Source organism: Sphaerodactylus townsendi, linkage group LG05, assembly GCF_021028975.2.
Source record: "Sphaerodactylus townsendi isolate TG3544 linkage group LG05, MPM_Stown_v2.3, whole genome shotgun sequence".
Taxonomy (NCBI): domain Eukaryota; kingdom Metazoa; phylum Chordata; class Lepidosauria; order Squamata; family Sphaerodactylidae; genus Sphaerodactylus; species Sphaerodactylus townsendi.
In genome coordinates, this window is record NC_059429.1 from 80,248,351 (window position 1) to 80,268,987 (window position 20,637).

Here is a 20,637-nt window from a genome sequence, read left to right on the forward strand (position 1 = left end):
GCTGCCAGAACTTCTTCCTTGTCTACCACTATCTTCGCTAGTTCCTCGGATTCGCCTCCTAAGAAGCTTGGTTCAGGTGCAGGAATGTTCCTCACCTCCTCTTGGGTGAAGACAGATGCAAAGAATTCATTCAGCTTCTCTGCAATCTCCCTGCCATCTTTTAGCACACCCTTTGTTCCTTTGTCATCTAACGGGCCTACCGCTTCTCTTGCTGGCTTCCTGCTTTTGATGTACTTGAAGAACTGTTTGTTGCTGGTCTTGATGTTCATAGCCATGCGTTCCTCATAATCCTTTTTTGCCTCCCTTACAGCTAACTTGCTTCTCTTTTGCCACCATTTGTGTTCCCTCTCATATTCTTCAACAAGATCAACACAGACTTCAGAGAATAATCAGAACTGCAGAAAAAACAATTGCTGCTAACCTGCCTTCCATTGAGGACCTGTATACTGCACGGGTCAAAAAAAGGGCTGTGAAAATATTTAATGACCCCTCGCATCCTGGACATAAACTGTTTCAACTCTTACCCTCTAAACGTCGCTACAGAGCACTGCACACCAAGACAACTAGACATAAGAACAGTTTTTTCCCGAATGCCATCACTCTGTTAAACAAATAATTCCCTCGATAATGTTAAACTATTTATTATATACTTATTATATAATTACTGCACTACTTTTTTCATCATTCCTATTACCCATCTCCTCCCACTTATGACTGTATGACTATACCCTGTGCTGACATTTTATTTTATTTTATGATTTTACATTTTATGTTTTTATTACTATTGATTGTTTCCTGATTGCTTACTAGACCTATATGACAATCATTAAGTGCTGTACCTTATGATTCTTGACAAATGTATTTTTCTTTTATGTACACTGAGAGCATATGCACCGGAGACAAATTCCTTGTGTGTCCAATCACACTTGGCCAATAAAGATTCTATTCTATTCTATTCTATCAGCCAAACTGGACTTCCATTTTCTAAAAGACATTTTCTTTTTTCTGAATTCCTAATTCTGAAATTAGGAATACTGAAAATCCCAATCTTTTCATTTTGATTGACGGAACATCCTTGGTAACTTAAAAGCTTGCATACTTACATACCAAAATTAAACTGTTGTCAGACATCCGCTCACACCCATACCCCATGGTCTGAGAGAAAATTGGCCCTGCAGACTTTTTAAAAGCCATTCCCTACAACTGATGGGTCGCTCTGAAGAAAGAGAGTTGAGTCTGAGGAGCCTGGACTGAACTTGTTAAAAATTGTACTGTGTAGTTTGACCCTTAGACCATGTTCCAGGCTAAGTCATTGTCCAAGGATTGCTAGGGGCATCAAACTGGTAAAGGTTAGTGATACAAGCGAAGGCAATGGGCTTGTACCTTTTGTTTCCTCTCAGGGTCATTCTGCTGCAGTCAACGTTGAAGGTGAGCTCCAGAGAGACCAGCTCTGGAGCAGTTCTTGGACTCAACAGGCATGGTAAGGGAAGCCCACGAGGGTAAGGGCCTTGGCTTAGTGCTAGAGCATCAGCTTTACATGCAGAAGTTCTAAAATATAATTGTGGGCATCTCCAGCAAGGTGGCTATGACATGAAAACCTAAGTGAGACCTTGGAGAGCTGTTGCCAGTAGGAACAGACAGCACTGACCATGACAGACAAATAGTCAGTATTAGAGCTCTTAATGGGTATGGTCACTCCCCAGCCAATGTCTCTGTTGCCAGAGTCCAAGGTGGGAGGCTGAAAGATGCTTGAAGTGGCCCTGCTCCTTGTTGGTAAATATTTATTGATTTTCTATACTCGTCCTCTTTCTCATTGAGACTCAAAACCGATTACAAAACTTGTAAATTGATAACAGTTCAGAGGCCCCTTCCACACATTTAAAATAATGCACTTTCAATCCACTTTCACAATTGTTTGCAAGTGGATTTTGCTATTCCACACAGTAAAATCCAACTGCCAAGTGCATTGAAAGTGGATTGAAAGTGTATTATTCTGCATGTGTGGAAGGGGCCAGAGAGACATCTAATAAGCACAGTCAATACAATCAATATGAGGAGATATCAAATTAGAAGAGATATCAAATTAGGAATACTGAAAATTTGAATGAGCTTGGTATACTAGGTGAGAAACAGAGTGGATATAATTAAGAAAAATGGTATTACATCAATAGAAACAATGAAACTACTACAGCATAATGCCTGTAATAAACTGATAATACATCCAATACATAGTGATGTAATCTATAGTTCCTTTCCCTTTATAAAGCACTTTCCTCAACTGTTCTATTATAGTATAGACCTATTTTCTGGTAATATAACCATACTATAACCAAACTTCCAGTTAAGATGTCAGAGTGATCAGCAGCAAATCTGTGCCGCTTATGTCTGTCCTTCATACCTTGCTTGGACTTGTTTTGCTGGATATTGCAGCTATTCACTTTTACCTAAGTGTTTTACTTTTGTTTGTTATTATTTCTTCTTATAATTTCCAAACTATGAACTTTAAAAGAAAAGCAACTAAGACAGCTGACAAACCTTCTGCCACTGACAGTCAAGACGAGGTAATCCTCTGGCTAAAAACAATGGCTGCACAGCTGAAAAAACAGTCTGAACATCTAAAACAGCAGCCTGAAGAATTAAAACAACTTTCGGCTAACAATAAGGTGACTGACAATTCAACAGCTTAAGGGATTGATCGAGTCTATCGGTACATGAGCTCAACAGATGGAGTCCAAAATAGCTGCTTTGGGAGATCAAACTGTGGCTTTTAAAATAGCGGTCTAAGCTTCATATAATGTCTTGTTCTGCCAGATATCCCAGTTGGAGAGCCATACTTGTCAATTTAACCTTTGTGTCCTTGGTCTTTCAGAAGAGCCTGATAAGTCGGGCCAGCAGAAGCTGGTGGAATTAATGGGAAAGCTTTTTCATGAACTTTTGCAGCTTCTATCTGATTGCTTGGCTTAGAGAAGAGCTGCAAATGAAGGCGCTCATTAGACCTCTAATGTACCTAGTAACACAAATAAGCCAGCTCCTGTCACTGTGCAGTTCTTGAGAGCAAGTGTAAGAGATCATCTCCTCCACTTTGCAAGACAGAGAAAGGATCTTTGATGGAGTCCTAATAGCAAATTGGTTTATAATTTCCAAACTATGAACTTTAAAGGAAAAGAAACTAAGACAGCTGACAATTGAATCATGCTCTATCCAGATTATACCAAAGTAGTATCAAAGCAGCAATTTACAAAATCACAAAATCATGTAAGAGATATGATTCTGCAATATTATATTAAATATCCTATTGTTTTCTGTGTACGGTATCAAGACCAGATCAAAAAGTTTCAGATTCCAACAACTTCAGAATAGTTGCTTGCTGGTCTGCAAGATGTACACCCCAGTACTCCAAACCTTTATGATTGTACTGCAAACAAACGAATAGTCTATTGGATCTTTTCAAAGAAAATTGCTAGCTGTCATCATTTAAAGGATAATAGATTGTCCACTTCTATATTAAATTGCTTGGCTTAGAAAAGAGCTAAAAAAATTTCTGTGTCTCCAAATATTACATATTAACTGTCTGGGCCTACCACCAGCTTATAGATAACAATCTGGATTACTTGCCATGTTCGTTCTCTCTCTCTCTCTCTCTCTCTCTCTCTTACTTTTCAGGCTTTAAACAGACTTCTTCCCCTGCTCTTAATTTGTTTTAATCTATCATTATTGCAATTGGTTCATATATACCTATGTAATTAAATGGATGAGAATGATTGGAGCTGTAGAAAACTCTGGCATCTTACCTGCATGCAAATATTCATTATTGTTGTTGTTTAATTTGCTTATCCCCCCCCCCTTTTTTCTCAATTTGTTTTCTTTAGAAATAGTGGTGGTAAGTTTCTAGAGACATTTTTCTAAATTTGTTTGCTCTTCATATGTATTTTTCTATCATTTTACAGTAAATTCTTTATAGATAATAAGGTTTTCTAAATGATTGTAACTTTTCTATGGCAAGGGAATTGGGCATTGTGAACCAGACATATTACTTTCAGGTGCTATGTTTAACATGAAACCATGGAAGGTTAAGGGCCGGAGGGAGTCTAATAAGCATAAATGGTTACTTCCATGTTGAAAGATCCTTAAGCTGATGTATCTTTTTTACAAGACATGCATACAATGGTAAAGGATAAGAATTATTTTTGTAAAGATTGGATTGGTGGGGTCTATGTTATTGATACATCTAATCAATCTAAGAAGGTAACATAGTATTATACACAAGCTGTGGTGCCCCAGTGGTTGGGGCGCCCTCCATCTCCTGTTCCCCCACAGGGTCCAGAGTCTCCAGATCCTCTGTGACCTCAGAAGTAAGAGAGGAGGTCTCACTGGCTACCTTTCCCTCATGATTCGCACAGTTCCCCAGTTCTAGGAACTGTTGGTCTGACTTCCTCCTTGACCCTCCCTTCCCCATACCTTACTCTAGCTCCACCACACACCCCTCCAGTAAGACACCAAGACCTAACCAACTGTGTTCACCCTGGGGCCACCTGGGCTGTTCCTTCCCAGCTCTCCTGCTGCTTCTGGGCTCATTTCTGGGGTGTTGGGCGCATGCCCTGCCACCAGTGGCCTGCAGCCACCCTCCTGCCCGCCTTCCCTCCCTGCTGCCTCTATTTTTCTAGTAAAGCATCCATATTGTGGTTGTTGATCTTGTCTGTTTCAAGGGTATAAATGGGTGTAAGGCATATGCCCTGTCCAGCACCTGATAGTAACTGTTCTGAAATATTCTATACTGACTACATGGGCAAAGCTATGCAAAGTGCATTGCATGGGGATGTGTGGAGACTCATTCCAATCAAGACACTAACACAAGTCTGTCATGCTGAGCAATAAAAAAAATTCTATCTTTGGGTATGGTGCCAGGAGAGGGGAGGGAAGAAAGAAGATGGTGGGTGGCTGGAGGAGGGCTTGAGTTATGAAGAAAGTCGAAAGAGTTTTGCTAACAAACCCAGCCTTGTCAATTTCACCGGGTTTCCCACAGGATAGGCCTTTACCAGAAGATTTTGTAAAAGCCCTGTCTTAAATGGTGACCCAAAAGTGGGAGGGAACTACTATAGTGTGGGTGTGGGGAGGCAGGAGGAGCACGAAACCTGAGTGAAAGTTTGTTTATGGTTGCATCATGGTCTCCTTCCAGTTTCCCTTAAAAGGGAGAGGTTTAGGAAACCATGGGGATTCTGGGCTGAGGGCTGCCAATGAGAGGAAAACCAAAAATCAAAACCCAAAGGGAATGAACACTCAAAAAATGAAGGAAATAAAATGGCCTCTGATAGTCAGCTATCAAACCACTGTTCATTTAAATGCCAGTTGTTGGGCACAATAGACTAAAGCCTATATATGAGGAAGGAATAAATGAATTAACTTGAAGTTGTCAGCTACTGTGCCTGCTAAATAAGCTCTTCCACATTTTAATGGCACTGGGTAGGTGAATTTCCGAACTAGTCCATTACATAGGACTAGATAATTTCAGTGCCAAATAGAGATATTATTAGCTTAATACTGGCCAGAAAAAAATATTTTTTACATTTCGTTTGGGGAGCACTAAAGTATTTCTTTTGAGACAAAGGTAGGGGGATGACATTTTGCTGAAATCTTCATCATGACTGAAGACTGAAACCAGAACTTTAGGAGGTCAAAACAAGAGAAATAAAATGCATTTCTAACACTTAGCTGTAGAATGCCATTTCCATTATTCAAGACAATGGAGCCTTACTCCGCCATGGTGTTTATTCATTCTTTGTACAGCTAATGCTATTTCTCATTTGTTGACTGGTAATCTTCTATAAGCATGGGACATAGTCAGATACCTGGGTATAATACACACACTTCCCCTTCAAAGATATTAACGTAATTATTATAATATTCTCATTATGTACCAGTTTTCCACTGCTGTCTTCACAGTCAAGTCACCACTCATGGTAAAGAGGTTCTCGCCAGTCACAAATTTTGCTTGTGTTCCCAGATGCATTTGTATATGTAGTCTTTGGGCAAAAGCTTTCCAGCTCTAAATCCCAGCTCTGAAACTAAGACAAGTAAAGATAGCTATTACTATGAAGATGGGCTTATATTTAAAGCTAGGGGAGCAGCCGCCTAAGGAAAATCAGTCAGAGCATTCCGTTAGTATAGCAATTCAATAATGGTGCATTTTCCAAGGCAAGCAACCAGTCCTAAATAAGGAAAATAAATAGAGGTCAGTGAATCCAAATAGTCCAAGTTTTAGCCATAAATTATTTGCACTTTTTTTTACAGCTATCCCAATCACACACATTTACATTGTAACTTATACTGGAGACCTCCAGGAAGAGGAGCAGCAGCCACAGGATCCATCTTACTGTTTCTTACTGACTTCTGTGTGGCAGATTCTGAGCTCTGAATTCTTTCAGCTTCTTTGGTAATTTCCAACTAAAGACAAATCTGATTGCAAATCAGAATAACGCGCATCAGTGGAAGCTGAAAGTATTCTAAGCATTATGCTATCTTATATTTTACCACTGAATCACTGAGGCACCAAGAGAAGATACTTTGCCTAGACTGTACTACCATATGAACACTTATAAGCATATACACATTTAAAGTCACTAATACTGAGGCACTATTTTTAAATAAAATCCTACAACTGATGTATACATGATGCAGAATGAAGTAGAAAAATTTAGAATGAACACTTCAAGCCAGTGCAAGAGCCTTCATTTTTTTTTAATGTGCCCACTAAAAGCCCACTTCTTCTGAGCATAATATTACAGCATTTCAACAAAAAAATGCTTATCATAGTCTGCTTCTGCATGTTCTAGCCTACAGCATCCAGGAAGTTTTATAGAGGGGAATATATAAAATTGGATAGTCCACAGGATATAGTAAACTAGCATCCCAGGCTAGAACCAGAATCTCACAATCTTCCACTCGCTTTTGGCATGATGTGCAGAGGACTTTGAAGCCTGGCTACAGCAGAGCAGAGAATAACACTCCCTTCCCTTTCCAACCATATTAGGAGGTATGAGTAGTAAATATGAAGAACCTCCCCGCTGCTGAGAAGAGAAAGGGCGCTCCAGTTTAACAGGCCAAGCGCTAGACTAGAGCCAATACAAACATCTGGAAAGCATGTTACTTAACAGAAAACTAACATGTTTGCCAACATCCCTCCAATGCAGTGATAGACAGTCTCTTCTTCTCCAGCTGTGTTCTTACAGGCTACTTAGCAGCAGTTGCTAAGCATGAAGAGAAGAATTCTGAGTCCAGGAAGATAAGGAGGATAGGAAATATTGTCAATAAATAAATATATGGAGAGGCTTAGGAACAATGATGCTTTTAAAAAAAGAGGTGCCATGATCCCGAGCATGGTCCAAAAAAAAAAGCCAAGCAAAAAACCTGCACCTTTGGACTAACAGGGAAACTAAGGCACCCATGCAAAGCCTTCCTTTGAGTCACTTGGCTGGCTGCTTAATGCATGTGGAGATGTCATTTATTTAAAACAGGAGGAGCAGTACATTTGCTTTTGATGAAGGTGAATGAAACAGTTCTGGCTCCACTCCACTTCCAAGCATGAAACTCAGAGCTGGTCTAGACATTACACCCCGCTTACAGGGACAGATTCCAGGATGTAAGTTTCTGGGGCTATCCCAGCAATAACACACATTGGCTTCGTCCAATCTACGAATACAGATACAAGTGAGATGGAAATGCAGTCATTGTGCAAGAGTAAAGACAAAGTACACCTCCCTTCACAGATTCTGAAAAATGTTTCCCCTTGCACAGTGATTTAACATCATCATCATCATCATCATCATCATCATCATCATCATCATCATCATCATCATCATCATCATCATCACTATTCTCATTATTGTTAAAGTTGTTTTTGTTGTTGTTGTGTACTACCAGAAGGGGCTCCCAAGCTAGAGCTCACAACAACTGAGAAACCAGACTAAGAGTGTCCACCAACCCATACAATATGGTGATACAAATGAAAAATTATTCCATACCACATCAGTTAACAATGCGGTTAACATGACCACGCCAAAGATGCTGGGGTCCTGAACATGCTAGCCGACAAGGGGCAACAAGTGGACCAACCATCCAAAAGAAAGAAGTATAGTGCGCAAGAAAATCGTGCCATCATGGTTTGTTACTACAATTCAGAGCCAGAAAAAAGAGAATACTTGAAGCAGATGTACGAACTGTGGAAACAACACTACCCAGATTCAAATATCACTGAGCAGCGACGGCAGATGAAAGGCTTATTCATCATATGGAATAAAAGTATTTACAGAGATAGAACCAGAAGAAGTCCAGAAAAAATAGAAAAGAAGGCCACTGTAACACCAGAATAAAGAACGGTATATACTCCAGAAACAGCAGGAGAGATGATAGTAGAACTGCTAGATGAAAATGCCAGTACAGGGGAGAAAATAAAAGTACAATCACCAGAGAAAGTCCCCATGGAAAAAACTGATAGGCTGACAGAAAGACAAAAAGAACTAAGGGAAACGATCATCCACTACAGACCATCAAATGAGGAAAGATAAAGGCTGCCAGCATTGAAAATGGTGCCCAAAAAAGATCTGACAACCATAACAAGGGATGTAAACACAGCACTGATGACAATTGAAACAACACCCATCAAACAAACTAATCAGCTCTTATACAGTACGTCACTAGTGGTCACAAGAGAACTCGGCATTGAAATACCTAAACCCAAGATAAATCAACCATCAAAACCAAAGTGGAAAATTAGACTGGAACAGAAAATCAAAAAACTAAGGTCAGATGCCAGTAACCTGAAAAATATGCAATATGAAATAACATATGAAATATGAAATAACATATGAAAAATATGAAATAACATGGCTAGACACTGGAACAATTGAAGAAGCACTGGAGATCACCAAACAACAAATAACAGCCACAGCGAGAAAAATTGAAAGATATGAAGCAAGAAACATCCAGTACAGACAAAATCAGCAATTTCGATCAGACCAAAGGCATTTTTACCAAAGCCTCAACACAAAGATCAATGTTGAAAGCAAAAAACCAGAGAAAATGCAACACTTCAGTTTTGGAAAGATCTGTGGGAAAACAAGAAGGATTACAATAGGGAGGCGCAGTGGATAAAAGATTTTGAGAAAGATGTTAGCCAAAAACAAATGCAAGAGCTGGAAAATGCAATTAACTGATATGATAACAAATCAAAGCAAGGAAAGCACACCCACAGCACCAGGTCATGATCAATTGCATGACTTCTGGCTCAAATACCTAACCAGTTTGCATCCAACAATGGCCAAGCAGTTCAATGAAGCCAAGCAAAATGGTGAAATCAATGAATGGCTAACAACTGGGAAGACATACTTCATTATGAAAGTTCCAGCCAAAGGAACAACACCTGGAAAATACAGGCCAATAACATGTTTACCCACGATGCTCAAACTGCTCACTAGCATAATAGCAGATAACATCATGGACTCATTTGAAGCTAAATAGATCCTGCCAGTGGAGCAAGCAAAGGAACAAAATAGCTGAGCAGGGTACAAAAAGATCAAACGATAATGGAGAACTGCAAGAATCAAAGAACAAATTTGCAATAGTCTGGATCGATTACAAGAAGGCATTTGACTCACTGCTCCATCGTTGGATCATGAAATGCTTGGAAACAATTGGCATCAGCAAAAACATTCAATATTTACTGAAAAGCGATGAGACAGTGTGGAAAACTGAATTGACAGTCGGAAATGAAAACTTTGAACAGTCAATCATTGTTTATGAATGCGATTCATCAACACCTACTGTTTATCATCGCTTATCCACTAACAGTAATTTAAAAGAAAACAAAGTTGGGCTATCAAATGGCCAAAGACTCGGAAAAAATCTCACATTTGCTGTACATGGATGATTTGAAGCTGTACGAGAAATCAGACACAGAAATCCAGTCACTAGTGAACACAGTCCGAATATTCAGCACAGATATTTCAATGGGTCATTCTGAAAAAGCGCGCTACCGCGTAATAAAGAGGGTAAGATCAGAGAGCGATGGGATTGAAATGCCTGATGGCCAACTCATCAAGTACAACCAGAGTGCAGTTTATAACATCTGGGCATTTTGCAGCTGGATAACATCACACGGGCAAGTTCCAGCATCACGTCGGGCAGAGAATACACCCAGAGGGTCAGGAAATTTTGAAATCTAAATTAAACGTGGAATACCATCAGCTTATCAACACTCCGGGCCATACCCACATCGTAGGTACACTGAAGGAATCCACTAACTGACAGGCTGAGTTGGATGCATTGGATAGAAAACTCAGAAGCTATATAAATGTACCATGCCTTACACCCACGCAGAAAGATACTGATAGATTACACCTTCCTCTGAGATTCAGGCAGAGGCTTACTGCAAGTACAGCAAACAGAAAGAGCAGAAATGCTGGCCAATTATGGTATGGAAAGTCAGTAAATTGATTGAAGAACAGACATTTTGCTGAAGACCCAGAAACCAAACAAGAATAAGAAAATGATTAAATGAGGACTGAAACCTGGCACAACAAAGCACTGCATAGCCAATTCCTGGAGAAGATCAAGGACAAGGTGGGATTAACTAAAGACCTGGCCAGGCTAAACAACAACCGGAAGTCTGAAAGAAAAACTGAATCCCTGATTTTAGCTGCTCAAGGAGCAAAGCCATTAGAACAAATTCTGTCAGCGCCAGAATCAAAAAAACTCGGATGCTGCAAGTAAAAGTGAAGAAGATTGTGCAAAGAAGCTGACGAAACTGTAGATCATGTCCTCAGCTGCTGCAAAAAGATTGCCCAGACTGAGTTCAAACAGAGGCACAACTCAGTGGCCAAGATGATCCACTGGAATTTATGCAAGAATTACAACATAAGAACAGCTAAGAACTGGTGGGAACATTGTCCAGAGAAAGTAATGGAAAATGAGAAGGTCAAGATCCTGTGGGACTTTCGAATCCAAACGGACAAAGACATCACCGTGATCAAGGACAAGAAAGTGACCATCATCGACATAGCAGTCCCTGGTGACAGCAGGGTCACTGAAAAAGAACACGAGAAGGTCACTAGATACCGCGATTTGAAAATCGAGCTTCAGCGTCTATGGCACAAACCAGCTGAGGTCGTCCCAGTGGTAATCGGGACGCTGGGTGCCATCCCAAAAACACTAGGGCAGCACTTGAAACATCTTTGAATTGACAAAATTAACATCTGTCAAATTCAGAAGGCAGCCCTGCTGGGATCCGAACGAATACTGGGAGGCCTCTTTTCTTTTCTTTTTTTAACCTAGAAACACCAAATTTGTACCACAGCTACTGGTGCCTCTCCTTACAAGATCCCATTGGAAACAATGGAGAATGAATGGGCCACCCTATTTTATGGCCCATAAGTTTGACCCCTGACACAATCTTTGTCAAACTTGAAGATTCTTCTAAAGAGAGTTACCTGAAACTATGCTGCAAATTTGGTGCCTCTATCTCCAGACACAGCCTCACAAATATTCCCCTAGGGTAAAATGGACCTAAAATCCAGGAAAAATCAACTTTTTTTTATTTGACTTTTTGGCTTCTTTGAAATTATGCCTCCTTTTTTGCTGAAAAAAAAGCACAAAAAAGCTAAAAGAACTTTCAGGGGGGATTTCAGTGCAGCATATTTTAATGCACAGCACACTTGAGGTGCACCTTTTAGGTAAACTCGATGTGTCAATAAGTTAGACAGCAGACTGTGGGATGTTCTGGCATAAGGGTTGTCCTACCAAGCTGCTGACAGGAGGTAACTGTACATTGCTTTATCCTCATGTCCTCTCCGGGTCTGTCATGAGGAATTTTGCTCATTTGTGCCTGGCAAGTTCCACTTGAAACAGGGATGCTTACCAGCTGAAGATGTGAGATCTCCTCCCCAGCCCTCATTTTCAGTGCCTCTGTGTGGCAGGGGAGGAAATAAAAATTGTCATCACCATTGCAGCACAATTATTTCACTTCCAGAGAAAATGTGGGAAGTGACATCATTCCACTCAACAGGTCAACACCAGAAGCCCGATGGGTGCCATAGTTTACCACAGAGTTTCAGCACTTAAAAGCATGATATCACTTCTCAGTTTGCCCCAGAAAGTGATTTTACACCTTGCTCCCATGTCCCTCCTGCTCTCACAGGCTATCATATTATCAGCCACTGGCTGGTACTACTTGAAAATCGGTTCCCAAGTACTTGGGGATCCATAGTCAGAGTCATTGTTTGTCCCTCATGGGGAAGCTTTTGTGTATGATGGCTATACATAAGTTTCAACATGGTGAATATTAGTGTACCAAGGCTGTTTCAGCCTAGGAACCAGATATAATTCTGCTGCAGCACACCCTCCCTTCCCCACACAAGCATACTATAATCACAAATTAGGTGAGGTTCCAAGTAATATGCCTGGGAATTATGTTCAAGCACAAAACTTTCAAGGTATGTCTGATCTAAAGATCTTGTGGTAGACCTGGAGAGAATAATATATAGTTAAGCAAATAGTTAGCATGTTATGAAACCTAAGAACAGGAGTAAAGGATAAGAGATACTGTATTGTCAAAGGCTTTCAGGGTTAATTAATTGGCTGTGGTGGGTTTCGGGCCACATACTCAGGCCACGCCACAGCCTGAAACCCAATTCACAACCAGAGGAGATATATTGTTTTATTAGGCCGCGTCCAATATTACACTGATGTCATTCCATTCTAATTCAAGCACCTTTCCCCAAAAAATTATGCTGATTTGAGTTTTTGAGAAAGGGCAGAGCCTCTCCTGATAGTTCTTTTCTCGATCCTTAACTAAGCAATTCCTAGGGTTTGCTGGGAAGAAAGTATTATAACTGAACTAGATAAATCTGAGTCAAAATTAGCACTCTTTCTTGCTAAAGACCCAACAAGAAACTTTTTTTTTTGACAAAGACAGCTTTAAAAAGGAGTAGATTGAAGCCATAGGACATACCATTCCCTTCGGGGCAATGACATTTTGTGTGTACGACTCTGAGGAGGCTGAACAACAGGTCCAACTTGTGCTTTATTCCCTTTTGCATTGCAGAGTCAAATTCATATATAGGCATCCAACAGCTATGTCTCTTGTTCCATTAAATATGGGTTGGCCAGCATAGCTCAATGTATATGAGCATTGCTATGGTAAATCAGCTTGCTGACCCAAAACAAAAGTAAAAAAAGTGTGACTTCAGAGTGGGAATTCATAAATATGGAACTGACCAGGGACCAAAATCTTGCCATAAAAAATAGTGTTGAAACAGATGAAGAAGGCATAGCTCCACATTTTGACTAGCTAAGAGAAGCATTTCCAGAGGGCATCTTCCTTTGAAAGTAGTTGAACCAGTCAGGAAGTGGAAAGGGCACCTCTAGAAACAGAGGGTACTGATCAGCATCAGGATTTACCATTCCTGGCGCTTGTTCAAGCACAATGGATGCTTGCCATGTCCTCCATTCCGATCCTGTTGCTACATGTAGATTAGTTGTGATGAGCACAGGAACTGGTGCAGTCCCTATTGTGTATTACCAGCGAATTGTTCCTATCACCCCAGTAGCACTCATGGTGCTACAGATTCTGCTGTGCTGGCAGCTGGCCTTGCAATATCAGCAAACCTTGTGTAATTGTAGGTCAGCAGTGGCACAAAAATATATAGCTCTTACCGTGACCACATTTGTTCCAAAAGGAAGGAGTTCATACAGCTTCCTGCAGACTGGTTATTTTCCACCAGAGTCACTACAAGTTCACCGGAAAGTCAAGTCAGCTTCTGCATCACATATCAACACATCCTTCACTGTTTGTGCTTTACTTTCGCGATTCGTGGTTGGTTTGATTCAAGCAGAAGCAATACAGAAACAACGTTCTGTGCAATTGGTCCTGCCAGAAATCTTGTTGATCCCCTTCTGGCTGTTGTCCTGCTTTCTCCTCCGCTATCAGAGCTATTTCTTTTCTCCTCTGAGTGTGTGTGTGTGTGTGTGTGTTTCAGATTTACCGTGTAATTTGCACCACGGTACCCATATATAGCCATTCACCGCAATTTACATAGTTGATTTCTGCTAATTTCTTTCAACAAAAGCCAGACTGGAGCTGTGTTGCCTAGAGGCTAGTCTCAGGCATGCATTTTTTCATTGCTCACAGTGACTGCATCATCGGTGCAATGACTGGCATCACTTCAAATACAATGTTAGAGGAGTAGCCACTGTCATGCAGCTGCAGCCAAAACAATAGGTAGAGTCTTGTGGCCTCTTAAAATCCACGAATTTATTGTGGCATCAGCTTTTGCGGACCAGAACCCACTTCATTGATACAAAACAAATATTTCACTATAAGAGCAGTTCCCAACATTTCCAGAAGTCACCAAATGGCAAATAGCGGAGGATTTCTATACTGATGTGAATCACAGTCTAAGAGGTAATGTGGTTCAACTAGCAAACAAAACCAAAGAATAAAAGGGATGAGTTTATTCCGTGTTTATGCGTCATAATTGCACCTATCATTTTGTAATGCAAGAAACGCTATCCTGAATTATCTCGCCAGGTCATCATGGATTATTGCTACCCATCACACAAAGTAAGTTCCTACCTAATGAGAACCATTCCAGGATGAGTCGCTTAATATGAGCTGCTATCAATGCAAGGCTTCTGATGACACTCAGGTACTGGTGCTAATGTGTGAACGCGATCTAAATTCTAACACTTAAAAATTAATTTGTCTATAGCAGAAGTAGGGCAGGTCAAGCCATCCCAAAGAGGAGATGCTACAAGTCCCACTTAGCAAGACTTTTTTTTCTACTACTTTTCTTTTACTCCGGCTCTAGTTCTTCCTATCTGCTCCAACTCTAGTCATAGAGTTCCTTTTTAGGAACAATGGCAGCTAAATTGATCTTCCTTGTTCAGAGGCAATTGGCCAGTTTATACATGGGGGGGTGTTGTTCTCATGCTCTGTCTGGAAGCCCCCAGATATATTTGGCAAGCCGCTAAGGAAAACACAGATGTAAAGCAGGAAGGACACAACTGCAAATGAGGCTATAAGACTCAATTATCAAACCAGTCCCATAACATCACCATTTGCTGCTTCAGTATTCACATGACAAAAGGCAAACTACTGAGGCTGAGAGGCAATGTGCCCAAGGCCACCAGGTGAATTCAATGTAATGGGCATGAGCCCCAGTTTTGAAGTCCCAAAAATTACTCGCCTGACACGTCCTTTATTCCTCCCGTAGGTTCCTTCACTTAACATTCTGCCCCCCGATTCTCCTGCCGCCTGCAATTATCCATAAACGCCACCTGACCAGAGCCGGCTGCTTCACTCATGGTCTCCCAGAGCCTCCTTTTTAGTGCAACCCAGTTCTTTCTTTGCTTTCCTCCTCCTGCTTAAAAAGTAGACCTGATTTGAACAATGATGCTAGTGAAAAGAAAAAACACCCTAACCAAGATTTGGCACATCCAGCATTGGGCTACTGCTGTGCATGTCCAAAGTGACTGTAACATACCATGTTAGCATGCAGTCAGAACTGCCACCCAGGCCTGTAACCCTGGCATGCTAACGTTGTTTGGAAAACCATTGCTGGCCCAGTTCAATGCAATGTGTGAAGCCTAACAAGTAAGCTGTTTTAATCTTACTAGCAACACTTTAAATCAGGTCTCATGGATAGAGCAGACTTGGAGAATTTGAAACTGGAAAGTGCTGTCCAATCAGCAGTCATCTGTAGCCTCCACTGCAACCTGCCCCACTATGCTCTTGTCCAGGCTCTTCCTCCACTTGAAAGCCCACAGGTCCCACTGCAGCACTCTGATTCCCATTGTTGGGAAGGTATGAGGTGGATGCTAGAATCTTTATGCTCCACAGCCCACGTGAACTGAAACCACAATCTTAAACAAATGGGCTAAAAAGATGGCAGTCAATTTAAGAAAGATTTCAAATGGCTTAAAAAACTGCCAGCTAACCACAGATTATGCTAGCTGACCCAGATCAGCCAAACTTTAGATAACCCTGAAAGTAAAAAACTAGGTATGTAAACATATAATTAACGTGGAAGGCTATATATTGCCATTCCATGATATGAGTTCACACAATACCCTTTCCATACAAACCAATAAAATGTTTTGATGCAGGAAATCAAATGTTACTTTGTGGAGTTCCACATTTGTTCTTCCCCTTATGCTACCAAAATGTCTTATCTGAATTTTTTTTTTTTACAATTATTCTTTGTGTGAAATGTTTTCAAAATGTCTTCCCTTGCTGTGTGGCCATATTAAACATTTATATTTCCTGCTGTGTTTCCATGCCTCCAGCTACATCCTGAACTTCCCTCGGCCAGCACCATTTTATCATGTCCCTGAGCTCACCCCCTGCTCCCGGCTTCTTTATTTTTGTCAGTTCTATCTGCTTGTTTTTAATTTCTGGTTACATCTTCAAAGCATTGACACAATACCAGCAAATAGAGAATCCATGCACTGGGTGCTGAAAGCACTCACTCCAAGGCCAAAGTCGCAAAAAAAAAGTGAGTGCAAACAAATTGGTGGTGTGGTGGGGGGCGAGGGAAGGTGCAGCATTTTGGGTAAACATTCTGCAAATATTTAGGTGCCTTTGTAGAAAGGGCCTATTTATCATTGGAAGTTTTGTACCTGTTTTTTTTCTTCTTTCTAAACACTTCACAAACTTCATAAGTACTTCTTCTTCTTTTAAATATCAAAATATACAGTAACATTCCACATTCACATTAACATGTCAAGGTGCTGGCCTGGGAAATAGAAACTCAGCAAAGTAGGAACTTAAAAGGAGCAAACCCTCTTTTGAGCCACTTAGCTGACCTGGACTTAATGAGAAAGCTTTTAAGCCTGAGCTGTGAACTGTGATCACAGGAGAAATAAGATAGTGAATGGGACTGGTTTTACCCATAGTTCCCAGTGCTCTCCATTCCTGCATCAGTGGCATGAAATTTGCACAAGTGTCACAAAAGAGTTTGGTCCTGCTGAATGGTAAGCTCTTGCCCAATTCTTGGGGAGAGTGCAGCCAAATGGGAGATACGCATTCCATTGTTACAGAGAGAAATGTCCTGTTTGACTGGGACTGCAGACTGTTAATCATGTTTGTCACTTTCACACCTTTGCATGGGCCAGATGAGCACCACAAAATAATGGAAATGAATGCAAGAGCAATAAAATTAAAACAAAACCCACATTGGCAAGTCTAAAAGTGAATACACTGTGTCACCCAGAATGGTGCACTAGAAATAGGGACATCACAGGCACTATCCAATAGATGCCTGTGATGTCTAGATAACTTTGTAACAAGTAAAATAATTGTAGAGAGGGAAAATCCCCTTTAGTGAGCAAGCAAGCAACAATGTCACAGCTCGAAGGGAAGAGTTAAGCTCTTAACTCTGCAGTTAATGAGTTACAAACATGCAGCAATCATCAATCAATCAATCAATCAATCAATCAATCAATCAATCAATAAAACATCCGCATAAATCCAGTGATAATAAAGTAGATCTGGTACCTAAGCAGCTATGTTCTCTGCATTCAAAGACAAAGGCTGTAGGGGAACAGAAAAAAGGAACTTTACCTAAGCTCATATAACAGTGCAGAATTGTGTCACACAGAACTCTGATGATGGAATCCACACTTCCTTCTTTCTCATTTTAAGCAGCCTATAATTCACTACTACGGGATGTTAGTAAACTGTGAGATCCTTCCATTTAGGATACCAGTAAAGGGCTAGTGCTACAGAGTCAGCCACTGAAGCTGAACCCTGAAGATTAATTCTAATAGTACATCTTCTATGATACAAGTAGATCACATTAGAGATAAATAACTACTTCTGCAAAGTGCAGTAGGCAGGTCTACAGAGGTCATTGTGAATGCATTTAGCTGTCAAAAACAAAACCCCTCACACTGTCCTTGTTTCACTAGTCAGACACACAGACACAAAGGAAAAGAAAGTCTGAAACGTTCATTTTAACAATTCAGAAGAAAAGCTGCTATTTCAAGAGAAATAGTGTGAAGTTTTCATTTTTATGCCAGAGGGAAACCTCCAACTTCCACCCCAAAAAAGCTCAGTGCCCACCCACCCCAACTTGCTTACCATTTTCAGCATGTCTGTAGCTGGAGGAAAAACCTTGAGCTTATACTGGATTGTGCAGGTCCAACATCACTTGTCCTCCCTCTGTAAGGGGACCAGCTCACCCCATCGCTGCTGTGAGCAACAGGAGGAGGAGGAGGGGGGGAATTCAAGAGGCCTGAGCTCAGCATTTCGGCACTGTCTTGTTTTTAACAGCTCACTGGTCTGCAGGGCCAAATCCTTCCAGAATAAGGAACACCCAGCCCAAGATTGCAAAGGAGGAAATTTATCTTTATTATAATGCATTTCAGAGCCATAGAGGGAACACACCCATCTCACATAGTATCACTGATGGAAGAAGAATAATGGTGGTCCTAAGGGACGGTCAGGCAGTACAGCTCATTTGCTGAAATCAATTGTATGCATTAAACTCCACATCAGCTAGTTCTCCAAAAGTTGGTTTGGGAACAGGCTGCTGTAATCTGGATGCTTCACACACCACTAATCCTAAAAAGCCATCCTGCTCAAGTTTGTACATAGAGTCCTCCTCCCCAACATTTCATATGCCAACCAAACACAACAACACGACTCAAAGCTGCCTGTGCCCATTAGCACAATTGTGCTGGACATGAGAACTGTGTGGTGGCCAACAGTACTGAGCTATAGAACCGACCAACACCATTACCACAGTGGATCAGCCCTGTGGTCCTTCCAGACCTTCATCTCAACAAAGGCTCAGGCTTGCATGGGGTTGATTTATATATCTGAACAGAAAGTCCAGTGCAAATGCAGAGCACTGCACTAATGCTATAACTGGGGAAACTCTGTCTGCTTTGCAATCGTGTACCAAACAATGATAGCAAAAGGAAAAACAGGAGAAAAGGGATACCCTGGGTTTAGATCACCTTTGCATCTTCTGGAAAATTAAACACACAGACTATAGCCTAGGTGCCAACAATAGAATTCAGACCCAAGGGGCTGCCATCTTGCCCAGAACAGCAAGCTTTTCTTGGCTGAATCATCACATAGTGATACTTATAATTTTTAATAAGAGTCTAGTGAGTGAGAGCGTATGTCTCAGGGCTTTTTCTGGATGGTGGGAGGATATACATACCATTAAAAGTAATTGCATCCATTGAGAATATATGATTTCCAAAATAAAATAATAGCTGATTGTGTGAGAATGCAATTTTTCACCTAAAAATATATACACTAAAATTTTGAATGTTGCATGGATCAGCCATGTGCTCTAGAGAATTTCAAGACTTTGTAAGGGGCTACATACTTCCTATCCTTCATTTCACTATCGCTGTGAGCATTTATGCTTTTCCGACTGCTCCATTCTAGCATTGTCTTGATAATGAAATGGCCAGCAACAGCAATGCTATCCCTTTCTTTTCCCAACGCTACAGTGTAAACTATCAGCTTAAAAGTATTCAGTATTTAATTTTTTGAAACAGCAAAGAACAAATGCCTTTCTGGCACTGCAAGTAAAATGCAGAGCAGGATCCCATGCCCTGTTCTACTAATTCCAGAGTTCAAGCATGTCATTTTGCCACCACAGGTTCATCTGATTACAGAACTGTAATATGATCAAACTCATTATTTTAAAAAAAGTAAACTTAGTCTATGCATGTAGTTGACAATCCCATAAGAACATAAGAACAGGCAATGCCAGCTGATCAGACCAAAGTCCATTCTAGTCCAGCTCTCTGCTACCTGCGAGGTCTACCAGGTGCCTTTGGGAGCTCACATGTAGGATGTGAAAGCAATGGCCTTCTGCGGCTGTTGCTCCCAATCACCTGGTCTGTTAAGGCATTTGCAATCTCAGATCAAAGAGGATCAAGATTGGTAGCCATAAATCGACTTCTCCTCCATAAATCTGTCCAAGCCCCTTTAAAGCTATCCAGGTTAGTGGCCATCACCACCTCCTGTGGCAGCATATTCCAAACACCAATCACACGCTATGAAGAAGTGTTTCCTTTATTAGTCTCTAATTCTTCCCCCCCAGCATTTTCAATGAATGCCCCCCCTGGTTCCTAGTATTGTTGAGAAAGAGAGAAAAAATTTCTCTCTGTCAACATTTTCACCCCATTTGGCAATAATTTTTTGTAGTGACTTCAATCATATCCCCCCCTCAGCCTCTCTCTCCAAACTAAAGAGTCCCAAACGCTGCAGCCTCTCCTCATAGGAAGGTGCTCCAGTCCCTCAATCATCCTTGTTGCTGTCTCTTCTCTTCTGCACCTCTTCTTTTCTATCTCCCTCAATATCCTTGAGATGCTGCAACCAGAACTGGACACTAGTACTCCGCGCGGCTCAGCGATCTAACTGCTTTATATAAGGGCATGACAATCTCTTTTGCAGTTTTATTATCAATTCCTTTTCTAATGATCCCCAGCATAGAGTTTTGCCTTTTCACAGCTGTTATGCATTGAGTTGGACATTCCCATGGAACTATCAACTAAGACTTCTCAAATCCCTCTCCTGGTCTGTGACTGATAGCACTGGACCCCTGTAGCGCAGTATGTGAA